The sequence below is a fragment of the Sarcophilus harrisii genome, chromosome 2 (assembly GCF_902635505.1).
Source record: "Sarcophilus harrisii chromosome 2, mSarHar1.11, whole genome shotgun sequence".
Lineage (NCBI taxonomy): Eukaryota > Metazoa > Chordata > Mammalia > Dasyuromorphia > Dasyuridae > Sarcophilus > Sarcophilus harrisii.
In genome coordinates, this window is record NC_045427.1 from 365693627 (window position 1) to 365712110 (window position 18484).

Consider the following 18484-nt stretch of genomic DNA (forward strand, 5'->3'; position numbering starts at 1 on the left):
TTGTTTGAGAGAAAATTCTCTCTTGCCTCATTAAAAACGGGGAGAGGAAAAAGGGAAAAGAAAAGAGTAATAAGGGAAGGAAGGGGAAAGACTCAAAGGGGGGGAGGGATTATAAAGAGGATAAGTAGCGTGATACAAGAGGGGTACATAAGTTTAAAAGGAGGAAAGAGGGTTAGGGAGGCAAGAATAAGTAAGCACAATCTGGGGTTATTAGGATGGCAGGAAATACAGATTTAGTAATTCTAACCATAAATGTGAATGGGATGAACTCCCCATAAAGAGGAGGCAGATAGCAGACTGGATCAAAAGTCAGAACCCTACAATATGTTGTTTACAAGAAACACATTTAAAGCAGGGGATCATATAGAGTAAAGTAAAAGGCTGGAGCAAAATCTGTTATGCTTCAGGTGATAAAAAAGAGGGTAGCATCCTTATCTCAGATCAAGCAAAGTAAAATGATCTAATTAAAAGAGATAAGGAAGGTAACTACATCCTGCTAAAGGAGCATAAACAACGAAGCAATATCAATATTAAACATATATGCACCAAGTGGTATGGCACTCAACTTCCTAAAGGAGAAGTTGAGAGAGTTGCAAGAAGAAATAGACAACAAAACTGTAATAGTAGGGAGATCCTCAACCGTGCACTCTCAGAATTAGACAAATCAAACCACAAAACAAATAAGAAAGAAATTAAAGAAGTAAATAGAATATTAGAAAAGTTGGGTATGTTGGATCTTTGGAGAAAATTGAATGGAGATAGAAGGGAATATACTTTCCTCTCAGCAGTTCATGGAACCTATTCAAAAATTGACCATATATTAGGACATAAAGACCTCAAAATTAAATGCAAGAAAGCAGAAATAGTAAATGCTTTCTTTTCAGATCATGATGCAATAAAACTACATTCAACAAAAAGTTAGGGGAAATAGACCAAAAGTAATTGGAAACTAAAACAATCTCATCTAAAGAATGATTGGGTGAAGCAGCAAATTATAGATACAATTAATAATTTCACTCAAGATAATGACAATGATGAGACATCATACCAAAATTTGTGGGATGCAGCCAAAGCGGTAATAAGAGGGAATTTTATATCCTTAGAGGCTTACTTGAATAAAACAGAGAAAGAAAAGATTAATGAATTGGGCTTGCAACTAAAAAACTAAAAAGACCAAATTAAAACCCCAATCAAATACTAAATTGGAAATTCTAAAATTAAAAGGAGAAATTAAAAATATTGAAAGTAAAAAAACTATTGAACTAATTAATAAAACTAAGAGTTGGTTCTATGAAAAAGCCAATAAAATAGATAAGCCTTTGGTAAATCTGATTAGAAAAGGAGGGAGGAAAATGAAATTAGTAGTCTTAAAAATGAAAAGGGAGAACTTTCCACCAAGGAAGAGGAAATTAGAGAAATAATAAGGAGTTATTTTGCTCAACTTTATGCCAATAAATTTGATAACCTAAGTATAATGGATGACTACCTCCAAAAATACAGACTTCCAGACTAACAGAGGAAGGAAGTAAATTGCTTGAATAGTCCCATTTCAGAAAAAGAAATAGAACAGGCAATTAAACAACTCCCTAAGAAAAAATCCCCAGGACCAGATGGATTTACAGGTGAATTTTACCAAACATTTAAAGAACAATTGGCCCCAATGCTATATAAATTATTTGATAAAATAGGGAATGAAGGAGTCCTACCAAATTCCTTCTATGACACAGACATGGTACTGATACCCAAACCAGGTAGGCTGAAAACAGAGAAAGAAAATTATAGACCAATCTCCCAATGAATATTGATGCTAAAATCTTAAATAAGATATTAGCAAAAGACTAAGAAAATCATCTCCAAGATAATACACTATGATCAAGTAGGATTTATACCAGGAATGCAGGGCTGGTTCAATATTAGGAAAACTATCAATATAATTGGCCATGTTAATAACCAATTAACAAAAACCATATGATCATCTCAATAGATGCAGAAAAAGCATTTGATAAAATCCAACATCCATTCCTATTAAAAACACTTGAGAGTATAGGAATAAATGGACTTTTCCTTAAAATAATCAGCAGCATCTATTTAAAACCATCAGTAAGCATCATATGTAATGGAGACAAACTGCAACCATTCCCAATAAGATCTGGAGTGAAACAAGGTTGCCCACTATCACAGTTACTATTTAATATTGTATTAGAAACGCTAGCTATAGCAATAAGAGCTGAGAAAGAGATTAAAGGAATAAGAATAGGCAATGAGGAAGCCAAATTATTACTCTTTGCCGATGACATGATGGTATACTTAGAGAACCCCAGAGATTCTGCTAAAAGTTATTAGAAATAATACACAACTTTAGCAAAGTTGCTGGTTATAAAATAAACCACATAAGTCATCAGCATTCTTATATATCACTAACAAAATCCAACAGTCAGAGTTACAAAGAGAAATTCCATTTAAAGTAACTACTGATAATATAAAATATTTAGGAATCTATCTGCCAAGGGAAAATCAGAAACTTTATGAGCAAAATTACAGACCACTTTTCACACAAATTAAGTCTGATCTAACCAATTGGAAAAATATTAAATGCTCTTGGATAGGGCGAGCAAATATAATAAAGATGACAATATTACCTAAACTAATCTATTTATTTAGCGCTATACCAATCAGACTCCCAAAAAACTATTTTAATGACCTAGAAAAAATAACAACAAAGTTCATATGGAAAAACAAAAGGTCAAGAATTTCAAGGGAATTAATGAAAAAAAAAAAATCAAATGATGGTGGTTTGGTGTACCAGATCTAAAATTATATTATAGAGCAGCAGTTACCAAAACTATTTTTTGTATTGGCTAAGGAATAGATTAGTTGATCACTGGAATAGATTAGGTTCAAGGGATAAAACAGTCAACAAATATAGCAACCTAGTCTTTGACAAACCCAAAGATCCCAGCTTTTGGGATAAGAACTTACTGTTTGATAAAAATTGCTGGGAAAATTGGAAACTAATATGGCAGAAACTAGGCATTGATCCATACTTAACGCCGTACACCAAGATAAGGTCAAAATGGATTCATGACTTAGGCATAAAGAATGAAATTATTAATAAATTAGAGGAACATAGGATAGTTTACCTCTCAGACCTGTGGAAGGGGAAGGTCTTTATGACCAAAGCAGAACTAGAGATCATTACTGATCACAAAATAGAAAATTTCGATTATACCAAACTGAAAAGTTTTGCACAAACAAAACTAATGCAGACAAGATTAGAAGGGAAGCAATAAATTGGGAAAATATTTTTACAGTCAAAGGTTCTGATAAAGGCCTCATTTCCAAAATATAGAGAGAATTAACTCTAATTTATAAAAAATCAAGCCATTCTCCAATTGAAAAATGGTCAAGGGATATGAACAGACAATTCTCAGATGAAGAAATTGAAACTATTTCTAGTCATATGAAAAGATGCTCCAAGTCATTATTAATCAGAGAAATGCAAATTAAGACAACTCTAAGATACCACTACACACCTGTCAGATTGGCTAAGATGACAGGAAAAAATAATGATGATTGTTGGAGGGGATGCGGGAAAACTGGGACATTGATGCATTGGTGGAGTTGTGAACGAATCCAACCATTTTGGAGAGTAGTTTGGAACTATGCTCAAAAAGTTATCAAACTGTGCATACCCTTTGATCCAGCAGTGTTACTACTGGGATTATATCCCAAAGAGATTATAAAGAAGGGAAAGGGACCTGTATGTGCACGAATGTTTGTGGCAGCCCTTTTTGTAGTGGCTAGAAACTGGAAACTGAATGGATGTCCATCAGTTGGAGAATGGCTGAATAAATTGTGGTATATGAAAATTATGGAATATTACTGTTCTGTAAGAAATGACCAACAGGATGATTTCAGAAAGGCTTGGAGAGACTTACACGAACTGATGCTGAGTGAAATGAGCAGGACCAGGAGATCATTATATACTTCAACAACAATACTAGATGATGACCAGCTCTGATGGATCAGGCCATCCTCAGCAACGAGATCCACCAAATCATTTCTAATGGAGCAGTAATGAACTGAACTAGCTATGCCCAGAAAACGAACTCTGGGAGATGACTAAAAACCATTACATTGAATTCCCAATCTCTGTATTTATGCACACATGCATTTTTGATTTCCTTCACAAGCTAATTGTACAATAATTCAGAGTCTGATTCTTTTTGTACAGCAAAATAATGTTTTGGTCATGTATACTTATTGTGTATCTAAGTTATATTTTAATATATTTAACATCTACTGGTCATCCTGCCATCTAGGGGAGGGGGTGGGGGGGGTAAGAGGTGAAAAATTGGAACAAGAGGTTTGGCAATTGTTAATCCTGTAACGTTACCCATGTAAATATATCCTGTAAATAAAAGGCTATTAAATTAAAAAAAAAAAGACATTCTCTTAAACCAATAGCAGATTAAGCCTCTAAACTGGTTTTTGAGTGACAGAACCCAGAAATATTTGGAGTACAACATATTTTCAGAAGAAGATACTTTGGAAGAACTTCAGAACAGGTCTGTTTCAACTGGGGAGGGGGACAGTCTGCCTATCCTAGACTACAATGTAGGGATCCAGGTCAAAGAGTTGGGGGAGAGCCAGAGAATTGTGACATCTGCACAATAGGGAATCTTCTGTAGGACTCTAGGGCTACTCTGTCTGAGTAGCAAGTGGGTGGTTTAACAGATTTTCTGTAAATTCACCCAAAAGTAAATACAAAAGGCAACTTATAAGCCACAGAGCTCCCAGAAGAACTTGGGACCTGGTCATGATTACCCAGAATTGGAAGTCAGTCAGAAACAACAACCCCAAGGGAAACTAAAGTAGCTGTCGCTTCTTTGCTTTAAGAACCGATCTCAAACCTTAAAAATGAGCAAAAAAAAAAAAAAAAAAAGAATTCTCACCATAGACAACTTTTATGGAGAGAGAATAGACCTCAAGCCCAGAGGTTCCAAAAGGCAAATCAAATCCAGATGAAGCCTCAAAAAGATGTCAGAGGTGGTCCTTATTTCACAAGCCTTTCTTGGAAGATTTCAAAAAAGATATTAAATAAGATAAGAAAAATGGGGAAAGGATACGAGATTTTTACAAGAGGGTATGGAAAATTTAAAACAAAAATTAGCTGAAGAAAACTCCTTTAAAAATAGATTTGATGAAATGAGTAAAGCATAAAACTCCTTACAAAACAGATATTAAAAAAAATTACTAATTTGTTGAAAAACAGACTTTGTGAAATGGAAAAAAAAATGAAATGAAAAAAACAATTCAATTGGCCAAAGACAAAAGGAGCTAAAAAAGGTAAATGAAGAAAATAATATACTAAAAATTAGAAATGAACATATGTAAGTGAATGACTCAATAAGACTTTAAGAATCAGTCAAACAAAAACAAAAAATTGAAAAAATAGAAGAAAATATTAAATACCTCCTAGAAAAAACAAATACCTCCTGTGAAAATAGATGTAGGAGAGACATGTTCCTGAAAGCCATGATGAAAAAAGAGCCTAGACATTATTTTTCAGGAAATCATCAAGGAATACTGCATTGATGTCCTAGAATCAAAAAGTAAAATAGCCATTGAAAGAATTCACCAATCATCTCCTGAAATAGACCCAAAAATGAAAACTCTAAGGAATACAATGGCTAAATTTCAGAACTATCAGACCAAAGAAATAATATCGCAAGCAGCCAATTCAAATACCAAGGAGCCACAATCAGGATAATCCAGGACTTTCATCCTTAAAGGATCAAAGGGCCTGGAATCAGATATTCTGAAAGGCAAAGGAACTTGGATTACAGCCAAGAATAAACTATCCAGCTAAACTGAGTATTATCGTTCAGGAAAGAAGATGGATATTTAGTGATACAGATAAATTTCATTTATTTATGATGAAAAGACCAGAGCTGAACAAAAAAAGTTAGTCTCCAAATACAGAAGTCAAGAGAAGCATAAAAAGATAAAAAGTAAAGTACTCTAAAGAATTATCATTCTGTTATGGCAGAGAATGCAGGTATAACTTGATTTTATTATGATAATATGAAAAAGAAACTAAAGATAGAAAGGGGATTGTACTAGAAAAATAGAAAATGGAAGTAAAATGAGGAAACTTATATCTCATGAAGAGGCAAAGAAGCCCTATTATAAAGGGGGAAAAGAAGAGAGGGGGAAGAACATTGTTTGAATCTTACTCTTATCAGATTTGGCCCTAAAAGAGAATATTAGACCTATATGGTTTCACAGGGAAACTAGTCTCATTTTATAAGGAAATGGAGAAAAAGGGGGGAAAGAAAGGGATAATAGTTAATAGAAGATAAAATAGAAATAGTAGGGGGAAAGTGAAAGAAAGGGGGAAGTACTCTAAAGAGGTAGAGCTGTCTTGGGGAGTTGGTGGTAAAAAGCAAAATACTGGGGAGAAAGGAAGGAAGAAAGGAAAGAAAAAGCATAACTTGGGGTAAATAAGATGGCAGGACCCACAGAATTAGGTGTTTTAGCTGTGAATGTGAATGGGATGAACTCCCCCATAAAACAGAAGTGGATAGCAGATTGGATTCAAAGCCAGAATCCTACAATATGTTGTATACAAGAAAAATAATTAAAGCAGAGTGATATATACTGAGTAAAGGTAAAAGACTGGGGCAGAATTTATTTTGCTTCAGATGAAGGAAAAAAAGCAGGAATAGTGATCCTGATCTCAGATCAAGCAAAATCAAAAACAGATTTAATTAAAGGAGATAAGGAAAGAAATGATATCTTACTAAATAGTACCATAGATAATGAAGCTATATCAATATTAAACATATATGCACCAAGTGGTATAACATCCAAATTCCTAGAGGAGAATTTAAGAGAGCTTCAGGAAGAAATAGTAAAACTACACTAGTTGGGATCTCAACCTTGCTCTCTCAGAATTAGATAAAATGAACCATAAAATAAATAAAAGGAAAACAGAATTTTAGAAAAGTTAGGTAGGATAGACCATTGGAGAAAATTAAATAGAGACAGTAAGTATACTTTTTCTTTTTTTAATACAATAATTACAAATATATTTATATACCTATTTTTTAAATTTTTTATATGATTTTTTATTATGATAATTTTTATTGACAGAACTCATGCCAGGGTAATTTTTTACATTATCCCTTGCACTCACTTCTGTTCCGATTTTCCCCCTCTCTCCCTCCACCCACTCCCCTAGATAACAAGCAGTCCTATATATGTTAAATATGTCACAGTATATCCTAGATACAATATATGTGTGCAGAACCGAACAGTTCTCTTGTTGCACAGGGAGAATTGGATTCAGAAGGTAAAAATAACCCGGGAAGAAAAACAAAAATGCAAACAATTTACATTCATTTCCCAGTGTTCTTTCTTTGGGTGTAGCTGCTTCTGTCCATCATTGATCAATTGAAACTGAGTTAGGTCTCTTTGTCAAAGAAATCCATTTCCATCAGAATACATCAGAATACATCTTCATACAGTATCGTTGTTGACATATATAATGATCTATTGGTTCTACTCATTTCACTTAGCATCAGTTCATGTAAGTCTCTCCAAGCCTCTCTGGTCATTCATCCTGCTGGTCATTTATTACAGAACAATAATATTCCATAATATTCATATACCACAATTTACCCAACCATTCTCCAATTGATGGGCATCTATTCATTTTCCAGTTTCTGGCCACTACAAGCAGGGCTGCCACAAACATTTTGGCACAAACAGGTCCCTTTCCCTTCTTTAGTATCTCTTTGGGGGTATAATCCCAGTAGTAGTACTGCTGGGTCAAAGAGTATGCACAGTTTAATAACCTTTGGGGCATAATTCCAAATTGCTCTCCAGAATGGTTGGATTCATCCACAAATCCACCAACAATGCATCAGTGTCCCACTTTTCCCGCATCCCCTGCAACATTCATCATTATTTTTTCCTGTCATCTTAGCCAATCTGACAGGTGTGTAGTGGTATCTCAGAGTTGTCTTAATTTGCATTTCTTTGATCAATAGTGATTTGGATCACTCTTTCATATGAGTGGTAATAGTTTCAATTTCATGATCTGAGAATTGTCTGTTCATATCCTTTGACCATTTATCAATTGGAAATGAGGCCTTTATCAGAACCTTTAACTGTGAAGATGTATTCCCAGTTTTATTGCTTCCCTTCTAATCTTGTTTGCATTAGTTTTGTTTGTACAAAGGCTTTTTAATTTGATGTAATCAAAATTTTCTATTTTGTGATCAATAATGGTCCCTAGTTCATCTTTGGTCATAAATTTCTTCTCCTTCACAGGTCTGAGATATAAACTATCCTATGTTCCTTTAATTTATTTATAATCTCGTTCTTTGTACCTAAATCATGCCTAATTTCTGCCATACTAATTTCCAGTTATCCCAGCAGTTTTTGTCAAATAATGAATTCTTATCCCAAAAGTTAGGTTTGTCAAACACTAGATTGCTATAGTTGACTATTCTGTCTTGTGAACCTAACCTGTTCCACTGATCAACTAATCTATTTCTTAGCCATTACCAAATGGTTTTGGTGACTGCTGCTTTATAATATAGATCAAGTACAGCGAGGCCACCTTCATTTGATTTTTTTTTTCATTAATTCCCTTGAGATTCTTGACCTTTTATTATTCCATATGAATTTTGTTGTTATTTTTTTCTAGATCATTAAAATATTTTCTTGGAAGTCTGATTGGTATAGCACTAAATAAATAGATTAGTTTAGGGAGTATTGTCACCTTTATTAGATTTGCTCAGCCTATCTAAGAGCACTTAATATTTTTCCAATTATTTAAGTCTGACTTTATTTGTGTGGAAAATTTTTTGTAATTTTGCTCATATAATTCCTGACTTTCCTTTGGCAGATAGATTCCCAAATATTTTATGCTGTCGACAGTTATTTTGAATGGAATTTCTCTTTGTATCTCTTGCTGTTGGATTTTGTTGGTGATGTATAAAAATGCTGAGGATTTATGGGGTAGCAGTTCATGGAACCTATACAAAAATTGACCATGTATTAAGACATAAAAACCTCAAAGTCAAATGCAGAAAAGCAGAAATATTAAATGATTTTTTTCTGATCATGATGCAATAAAAATTATATGCAGTAAAACGTCAGGGGGAAAATAGACCAAAAATTAATTGGAAATTAAATAATCTAATGCTAAAGAATGAATGGGAGAAACAACAAATCATAGACACAACCAAGAACTTCATCCAAGAGAATGACAATAATGAGACAACATACCAAACTTGTTGGATGCAGCCAAAGTGGTTATTAGGGGAAATTTTATATCTCTAAATGCTTAATGCATAAAATACAAAAAAAGAAGTTCAATGATTTGGGCTTGCAACTAAAAAAGCTAGAAAAAGACCAAATTAAAAACCCTCAATTAAATATCAAATTTGAAATTCTGAAAATAAAAGGGGAGATGAATAAAATTGAAAGTAAGAAAACTATTAAATTAATAAATAAAACAGAGTTGGGGGGAAAAAAACAACAAATAGATAAACCTTTAATTACATTTGATTAGAAAGAGGGAAGAAGAAAATCAAATTGTTAGTCTCAAAAATGAAAAGGGAGAACTTTCCACCAAATGAAGAGGAAATTAGAGCAATAATTATGAGTTATTTTGCCCAACCATATTTCAATAAATTTGATAAACTAAGTGCAATGGAGGAATATCTACAAAAATATAGATTGCCCAGGTTAACAGAAGAGGAAATAAATTGTTTAAATAGTCCCATTTTAGAAAAAGAAATTAAACAAGCTATTAATCAACTCCATAAGAAAAAAATCTCCAGTGATTTTCATGTGAATTCTACCCAATATTTAAAGATCAATTAATTCCAACATTATATAAACCAATTGAAAAAATAGGGAAAGGACTCCTACCAAATCTTTTTATGACACAGATATGGGGCTTATCCTGAAATCAGGTAGGATGAAAACAAAGAAAATTATAGACCAATTTCCCTAATGAATATTGATGCAAAAATATTAAATAAAATATTGGCAATGAGATTACAGACTGTCATCCCCAAGATAATACACTATAACCAAGTAGGATTTATACCAGGAATGTAGGGCTAGTTCAATATTAGGAAAACAATTAACATAATTGACTATACCAATAATGAAACTAACAAAAATCATATGATTATCTCAATAGATGCAGAAAAAGTGTTTGATAAAATTCAACATCCATTCCTATTAAAAACACTAGAGAGATAGGAATGAATGTATTTTTCCTTTAAATAATCTGTAGCATCTATTTAAAACCCTCAGCAAACATTACATGTAATTCAGACAGACTAGCACCATTCCCAACAAGATCAGGGTTGAAACAAGTTTTCACACCATCACCATTACTATTCAGTATTATATTAGAGATGTTAGTTTTGGCAATGAGAGAAAAAGAGATTAAAGGAATTAGAATAGGCAATGAGGAAACCAAATTATCACTGCAGATAATATGATGGTATATGTAGAGAACTCTAGAGAATCAACTAAAAAATCTATTAGAAACAATCCACAACTTTAACAAAGTTGTAGGATGCAAAATAAATCCACAGAAATCATCAGCATTTTTATATTACCAACAAAGTCCAACAGCAAGAGATACAAAGATAAATGCCATTTAAAATAATTGTTGATAGTATAAAATATTTGGGAATATTTTGGGAATCAAGGGAAAGTCAGGAACTATATGAACACAACTACAAAATACTTTCCACACAAAGTCACATCTAAACAACTGGAAAAATATCAAATGCTCTTAGATAGGTCAAGAAAATATGATAAAATGACAATACTGCCTAAATTAATCTAAATAACAATATTCTACAACAATCAATTCTGATGGACATGACTCTTTCCAACAATGAGATGTTTGAGGCCAGTTCCAATGATCTTGTGATGAAGAGACAAATTTACACCCAAAGAGAGGACCATTGGAACTGAGTGTGGATCACAACATAGCATTTTCATTCTTTGTTTTCTTTCTCATTTTTTCCTTTTTGATCAGATTTTTCTTGTGCAGCAAAATTATTGTATAAATATGTAAACATGTATTGGATTTAACATATATTTTAACATGTTAAACATATTTTGGATTACTTGCCATCTAGTGGAGGGAGTGGGGGGAAGAAGGGGAAAATTTGGAACACAAGGGTCAGGGTTGAAAAAATTATCCATGTATATGTTTTGAAACTAAAAAGCTTTAATTTAAAAAAGAAAAGAAATGGTTTAACCTTAGAAAAAAGAAAAAAAAAGACAAGAGAAGGGAATTTTAAAAAATAAAGGAATTAAAATAAGGAGTAGATGAAAGAAAGGAAGAGATAAAACTATCCTTAAATACTGATGATATGGAAGTTTACTTGAAAAATCTCAGGGAATCAGCAAGGAATTACACAACTGATAGATTCAGCAAAGCTGCAGGCTACAAAATAAATCCTCAAAATCAACAGGATTTCTATATAATAATAATAAAACAAAAGCAATAATAGGAAGAGAAATCCCATTTCAAATAACTACAAAATGAATAAAATATCTGTAGCTCAACCTCCCACTATAGCTTCTAAATGGGTATTATATATAAAGCTTAGTATAAAGAGATTATACTATTAAAAATTAAAAGAGAAAAAATATATATCTCATATCCATCAATAAGAGATGTATTCTGAGTCAAACAAAAGATAAGGATAATTACAAAAGTCAGACAACATTAATGCATCTAAGATAAGAAGAAAAGTGGTTAAGGAAGGAAAACATATCAAATTTCTCTGATAAGGATTTGGTATCCAACATATATAAACAATTAATGAATATATATATTTATATATGAGACAAATAGTTTCCAATAGATTCATGGTCAAAGGATATGAAGAATCATTTCTCAGAAGAAAAAAGTTAAGAGCAATCACAACTATGTAGGAAAAAAAAAGTGTTCCAAACCACTAATAAGAGAAATACATATCAAAATAACTTTGAGGTTTCCCTTACACCTTGTAAACTGGGCATCAATTGTTGTTCAGACATTTTTTAGTCATGTCTGATTCTTCAGAATTATATTTAGGGTTTTCTTGGCTAAAGTGGTTTGCCATTTCCTTCTTCAGTTCATTTTAAAATTAAGAAATTGAGGGCAACAGGGTTAGGTGACTGGCCCAGGATCACGCAGCTAGGAAGTCTCTGAGCCTAGATTTAGAAATATGAGTCTTTCTGACTTCAGGCTTGGCACTCTATATACTGTGCCACCTAGCTGCCCTGACCATCAATTTCGCTAAACAGATTGTTACATGAATGTAATGGAATAATATTATAAGAAATTATGTATGTGATAAATATATAGATAATTATGTGATTGGCATATATGAAATGACTAAGCCTAAATGAAAACTGCGGAAATAATGAATGCAGTAACTACAACAAAGTAAATGGAAAGAATATTGACACATCAAAAAATTAAAAAACAAATACAACAAAACTGTAATTATCAAGGGAGACTCAAATGAAAACATATGAGACAATACCACTTTTTGAAGTTGGAAGTCCACAGGTGTTACAAGATCCACGTGTTTTTGAACTTTCTCAATATATTGATCAGTTGTTTCCCCTGGAAAGAATACTCTTTGTAATATGTTGATTCTCAAGGTGGGACAGGGAGAGGGATACATGGGGTACCATGATAATGTAAGAAAAATATCAATAAATATTTTTTAAAAGAAACTAAAATTGTCTTAGCTAATTGTTGCATTCTTCTCTATGATTTCAGTTATTGGAAACAAGTCAAACCCCCTCCATTTCTGCTCCCTAAAAAAAAATCAAATAATTCTGATTCAGGAGCTACTGAATCTTGTAGTTGCCTGAATTGATATACCTTTTAAGTTCCTGGGCAAACTAACTAAGATGCTATGAAGCTGGACTAAGAAATTCCAGATTCCATCTTCCTGCTATATATAGCCTTTAAACCATCATTGGAAGCTTTAGTTCCCACTGTGAGGGAACAGGTGTGGCAGACATTTCTATTAGGCTTCCTCTGCTTTTCCTGCCTCCAGTTGCCTTGGGTAGAAGATAATAATAGTCAGCATTTATATTGCTCCTTAATGTTTGCAAATCATTTTATTGATATCCTCAAAATAACTCTGTGAAGCAGATGCTATTATTATCTTTCTCACTTTACAGATGGGTAAATTGTGACAGACAGAAATGAAGTGATTTGCCCAGTATCACACAACTAGTAAATATCTGCAGGATTTTGAACACAGGTCAAGAACTCCACTCTACTGTTGCAATTAGTTATGAATTAGTAACATGTGGATTAATTGAGTATTATCAATTAATGGCTTTTCTTTTTGGACTTTCTTTTAAATACTTCCTTTAAAGTGGGAAGGATGAGGACTATTGTTTTCAGCATAGAATGACTCATCTAGTTCTTTTGCAAAGAAAGCCTTTTTAGTGTCAGAGAAGTACCTGAGAGTGCCCTGGTTGTACTCATTTGAAAAAGGTGCCATAAAACAATCCAAAGTATTGCCTTTTATCCCTGTTTTAGGTATATTTTCGCATTATTTTAGTCTTTTAATTGGTCACATTTTCAATGCAATCCAATTCAACCCTATTCTCCCAACCCTTATTAAACACATATTTTCTGCCAAATACCATGCTATGAACTAGCAGTACAAAGACAATAATTAATTGTAGTTCCTTGTGAAGACCGCATATTTTAAAATCAGCCGGAGTCAGGAATTCAGGTTAGGGGAAAATCGTCAATCTTTATTCTCAGTGAAGAAAGATCGGAGGTGGAAGAGAATGGGCAATAGCAATGAGTGCAGCTGAGTCAAGAAGCTAGCTAGACCAGCAGCCACACGACCAGCAGCTACGAGCATAGAACCCAGGCCCAATCTCTCCCCGCCTCTCTTCCTGTCTCTCTGCCTCCCCCCACCAAAATCGTCATTTCCTATACAACACATCAGAATTTGCAAAGAGAGTGGGCGGGGGCCATTCTTTAACCAAGCATGTATATTAATAGAGTGTAGTCCAATTACTATTTAGCCTCACATGCTTGGGACCTCAGTGCATCAACTCAAGCCTCAGCCCATTACAGTTCCTTCCTTCAAGAAACTCACATTCTAATTAGAAGCAACAATATATATCAGGATAAGTACAATAAAAATACAAATTGGGATTGGGGCACTAACAATATTGTGGGCATCAATGACTAGCACTAGAAGGTGCTTCCACACTTATTGTTTCAATGATTGAGTTAAAATTTTAGTGATTTAATGGAGCCAGGGTTTACAAGAAGGGAAAGTAAAGAATACCATATTATAGGCATCAGAGTTTGTCTATGAAAAGGCATAGTCAATTCTCTTTGAATTAATGAAGGCAGAAGATGCAATAAAACATGAAAAAAGAAATTATTTGTTTTTTCCTAAAAGCAGTTAGGAGCAACTGTGGCTTTGTGAGCAGGGGAGTAACATAGAGGACTTGTATATTAAAAATAATATAAAAGCTATGTGAAGAATGTCTTGAGAAGAGAAGGCTAGGTGTTAAGGACACTTATTAGGAGGTAAGTAGGAGAAAATTGCAGTATTCTGACTGAGAGTTGATAAAGGTTTGAATTAAGATATCAGATATATGAAAAAAGGGCATGGAGGTGAGAGTTATTGTGGAGAGACAATCAACAAGATACAACCATTAATTAGATATGAGTTTAAGGAGAAGGAATGTAAAGAATGACTTTGAGGTTGAGAATTTAGATGGTTTTCAATCCTTCGACAGAGGGAAGACAGAAAATTATTTACAAATCATATTCAAAATTGTTTTCTAGTCACATCTCTTCTTGTTCCCTGGCCTACTTTAATTTCCACATTAAACAAACCACACACACACACACACACGTATGTATGTATATATATATGTGTGTGTGTGTGTATGTACATGAACAACTTGATCTCTTTTATCACCAATTCAATTGTCATTCAAGAAATGTTTATTAATTGTTTTGGAGGAAACACAGAAGAGTAGGATGGGACATCCAGGATGGGAACTTGTTAAAAAATGACTGGAGCACTCTTCAAATTATTGGCTCAATCTAGGGAATAAAAATTGGCCTACCATGCATGTGCCCAGAACAACCCATTCACTCTGAAAATGAAGTGCCCTTCAAATTATGAAGCACTGCATTTGGAAAGGATCAAGGATTTGGGCATGCATGACTCAGAACAATTTAATATTATTGGAGCACTTTGGGTGTTGTTTTATGATGATTGTCATTTCATTTTGGAAAGGAATCAGGTAAGTTTATGTTATAATCCCCAAAACATTAAATAATAATAATAATAAAGAAAAACCTTGAAGCCAAGAAACTGGGAGAAAAGAAAAGGAAAAATAATCCTTCATATATTGAGGTTCTCACCAATATAAAATGACTTTTTTTTCTATTGCAAAATATGTGCATGTGAAATCAGAGGAAGGAGCTCTCCCATTTACTATTTGGGTCAATTTGGGCAAATCGCTTCACCTCCCCAGGTCTCAGTTGTTTCATTTACAAAATGAGTGAATTGTATTGGCAGCTGTCTAAGGTCCTTTGTGACTTTAATTCTCAGCTTTGCCCCTCATGATCTATTTGATCTTGGAAAAATCACTTCATTCTAGCAGTCCTCAATTTCCATATATGAAATTTGGAAACAATAACACATGTTCTTCATTTCCTCTCAAATAGCTCATCAAAGTATAGAGATGATTCTGAGGTCTGGAAGGAAAGTTGTTATTACCTTTTGCCTGAACTCTTGCCTCCTAATTGATCTTTCTACATCATCTCACTCTACTCTCATCCTTCATAGAACTGCCAAAGTAATTAAAAAATATATGCAAGTGTGATTGTCATTCCCACACTTAGTAAACTCTAGTGGCTACCTTTTTGTTCATTTCAAATATTAATTCTTCCATTTGGTATTTAAAGCCCCTTAAACTTGTCCCCAATTATTTTCTTTATCTTTAATTATTGTATACTTATTAGTACACTGAAGTCCAATCAAATTGGTCTTCATATTGCCACAATTCAACCCATATCTTTATGCTCATATATAATTTGCTCCTCAAGCCCTGGATTGCACTCTTTCCCTACATTTACCTCATAGGATTTCTAGTTTCTTTCAAAATTCAGTTTATATACCATTTTGTATTGGAAATTTCTTCTAGTCTAATATCATCACTCTTAATGTTATGTATCATGCATATATTATAGGCATCAGGGAATATCTATGAAAAGGCAAAGTCAGTGTTCTTTGAATTAACAGAGGCAGAAGATGAAATAAAACATGAAAAATGGTCCTTTGTTTTCTCCTAAAAGCAATAGGAAACAACTGTGGCTTTGTGAACAGGGGAGTAACATAGAAGATTTCTGTATTAAAAATGTTAATATAAAAGCTATGTGAAAAATGCTTTGAGAAGAGAAGGATTGATGTTAAGGACACTTATTATTATTAGTAGGAGACCATTGCAGTATTCTGAATGAGAGTTGATGAAGGCTTGAAGATAGAAGATATATGAAAAAGGGGCATGGAGGTGAAAGTATGTATGTATATGCCTCTGTGTGTGTGTGTGTGTGTGTGTGTGTGTGTGTGTATACCTGCTGTCACCTTCAGCTAGATTGTAAGTTCCTTGAAAGGAGGCATAGTTTTACTTTTGCCTTTGAATCCCCAGGGCCTAACACAGTACCTGATATATTTAAGAATATATGTTTGTTGGTTAATTTGATTGATACCTGATTGATTACAAGCTCTGACTGGTCCTTTATCAAGTTGGAAATTTCATTCCAGCATTGGAATATAACATTCTCACTACAAAAGATGACCAATTTAATTAGGTCTATTTGACTGTTCTTGCCACAGCAAACAATCATGTACAAAAGTGTAGGGTCATTATAATAAAATGGAAAGACTGCTGGATTTGGTATCAGAGTTTTTGAATCCATAATTCAGACACTATCTGTATAGCCTTAGGTAATATACTAACCCCACAGCAACTTAGAGTCTAGGGAAAATAAGGCAATTGGATTAGATGACCTCTAGATGGTATCTTCATGATCTAAACATATGATACTAACGCCTTCTCCCCCTGTGGGTGGAACACCCACAATGAAAAAGTCAGACCTTGTGTAAAGTTTGAAAAAAGTAGCATGCTACTTTACAGAATTGTCATGAGGCAAGTATTTTGGAATCTTTAAAACATTATTGAAATGTGAGTTATTTTTTGAATACTTCAAAGCCTACCTCAAATCTTAAGTCCTTCATAAAGCCTTCCTTGATCCTTCCTACATTATTGTCCTTTAGAACTTGAAACTGCTAGTCTTAGAAGTCAGTATACTATTCATTTCTCATTGTCATTACTCTCTGTTTATTACAACCTCTCTTCCTGTGATAATCTCTCCATTCAAGTTTATTACCCAAATAATATCTTAATGGTAGTAGCTTACTATTATCCCCCTAGAAATTCCTTTTTTTCCTTTCTCAGATAACTCAGTTCCTGGCTCATAAATCAGCTAGATGGCACAGTAAAATAGAATGCTTTATCTGTAGTCAGTAAGAACTGACTCAGTTATTTACTAGCTGTGTGATCCTGTATAAGTCACTTAATTTTATTTGCCTCAGCTTCATCTTCTATAAAATGAGCTGGAGAAGGAAATAGCAAACCACTCCAGTATCTTTGCCAAAAAAGGGGGGGTCATGAAGAGTCAGAACTAAAAATGATTAAATAATAATACTTAGTTCATAATCTTCCATTCTGCGTCAGTTTTTAACTATGGAACTATAAAGTACACTTCCCTTCAAACACCCTAAATTCTCATTTGCTTAAAGTCCATTATCTAGTCTACCACTCTACCTTAGCTACACACAATGATGGTCACAGCTTTGAACTTGCCATCACCCCTAAGTATTCTTTTTTCAGTGATCAAAAATCTAGATCCTTTTAATCAAAAATCCCATCTCTCCTTATGTTTTTCTGCTCTTAAATATATATTTCATTCTCATTTGGGATCTGAAATTTCATCATCTCTCAGTACCTTCCAGGTTATTCTAATCTCATTTCTCTCCCTTGTGAATCTCAATCACATAGTTAATTCATTAAATTCTATATCATTTTTGCTTTCAGCTCCTCTCCCCACCCCACATCAGTGCAGATTTTGGCAAACCTTCCCTTCTTATCAAAACTAGATTTTCCCCAATATTTGCATTCTTTTTTTATTATAGCTTTTTTTTTTCATTTAGAAGTTATATGCATGGGTAATTTTACAACATTGACAATTGCAAAACCTTTTGTTCCAGTTTTCCCCTCCTTCCTCCCCTCCCCCAGATGGCAGATTGACCAATACATGTTAAATATGTTAAAGTATAAATTAAATACAATATAAGTATACATGTCCAAA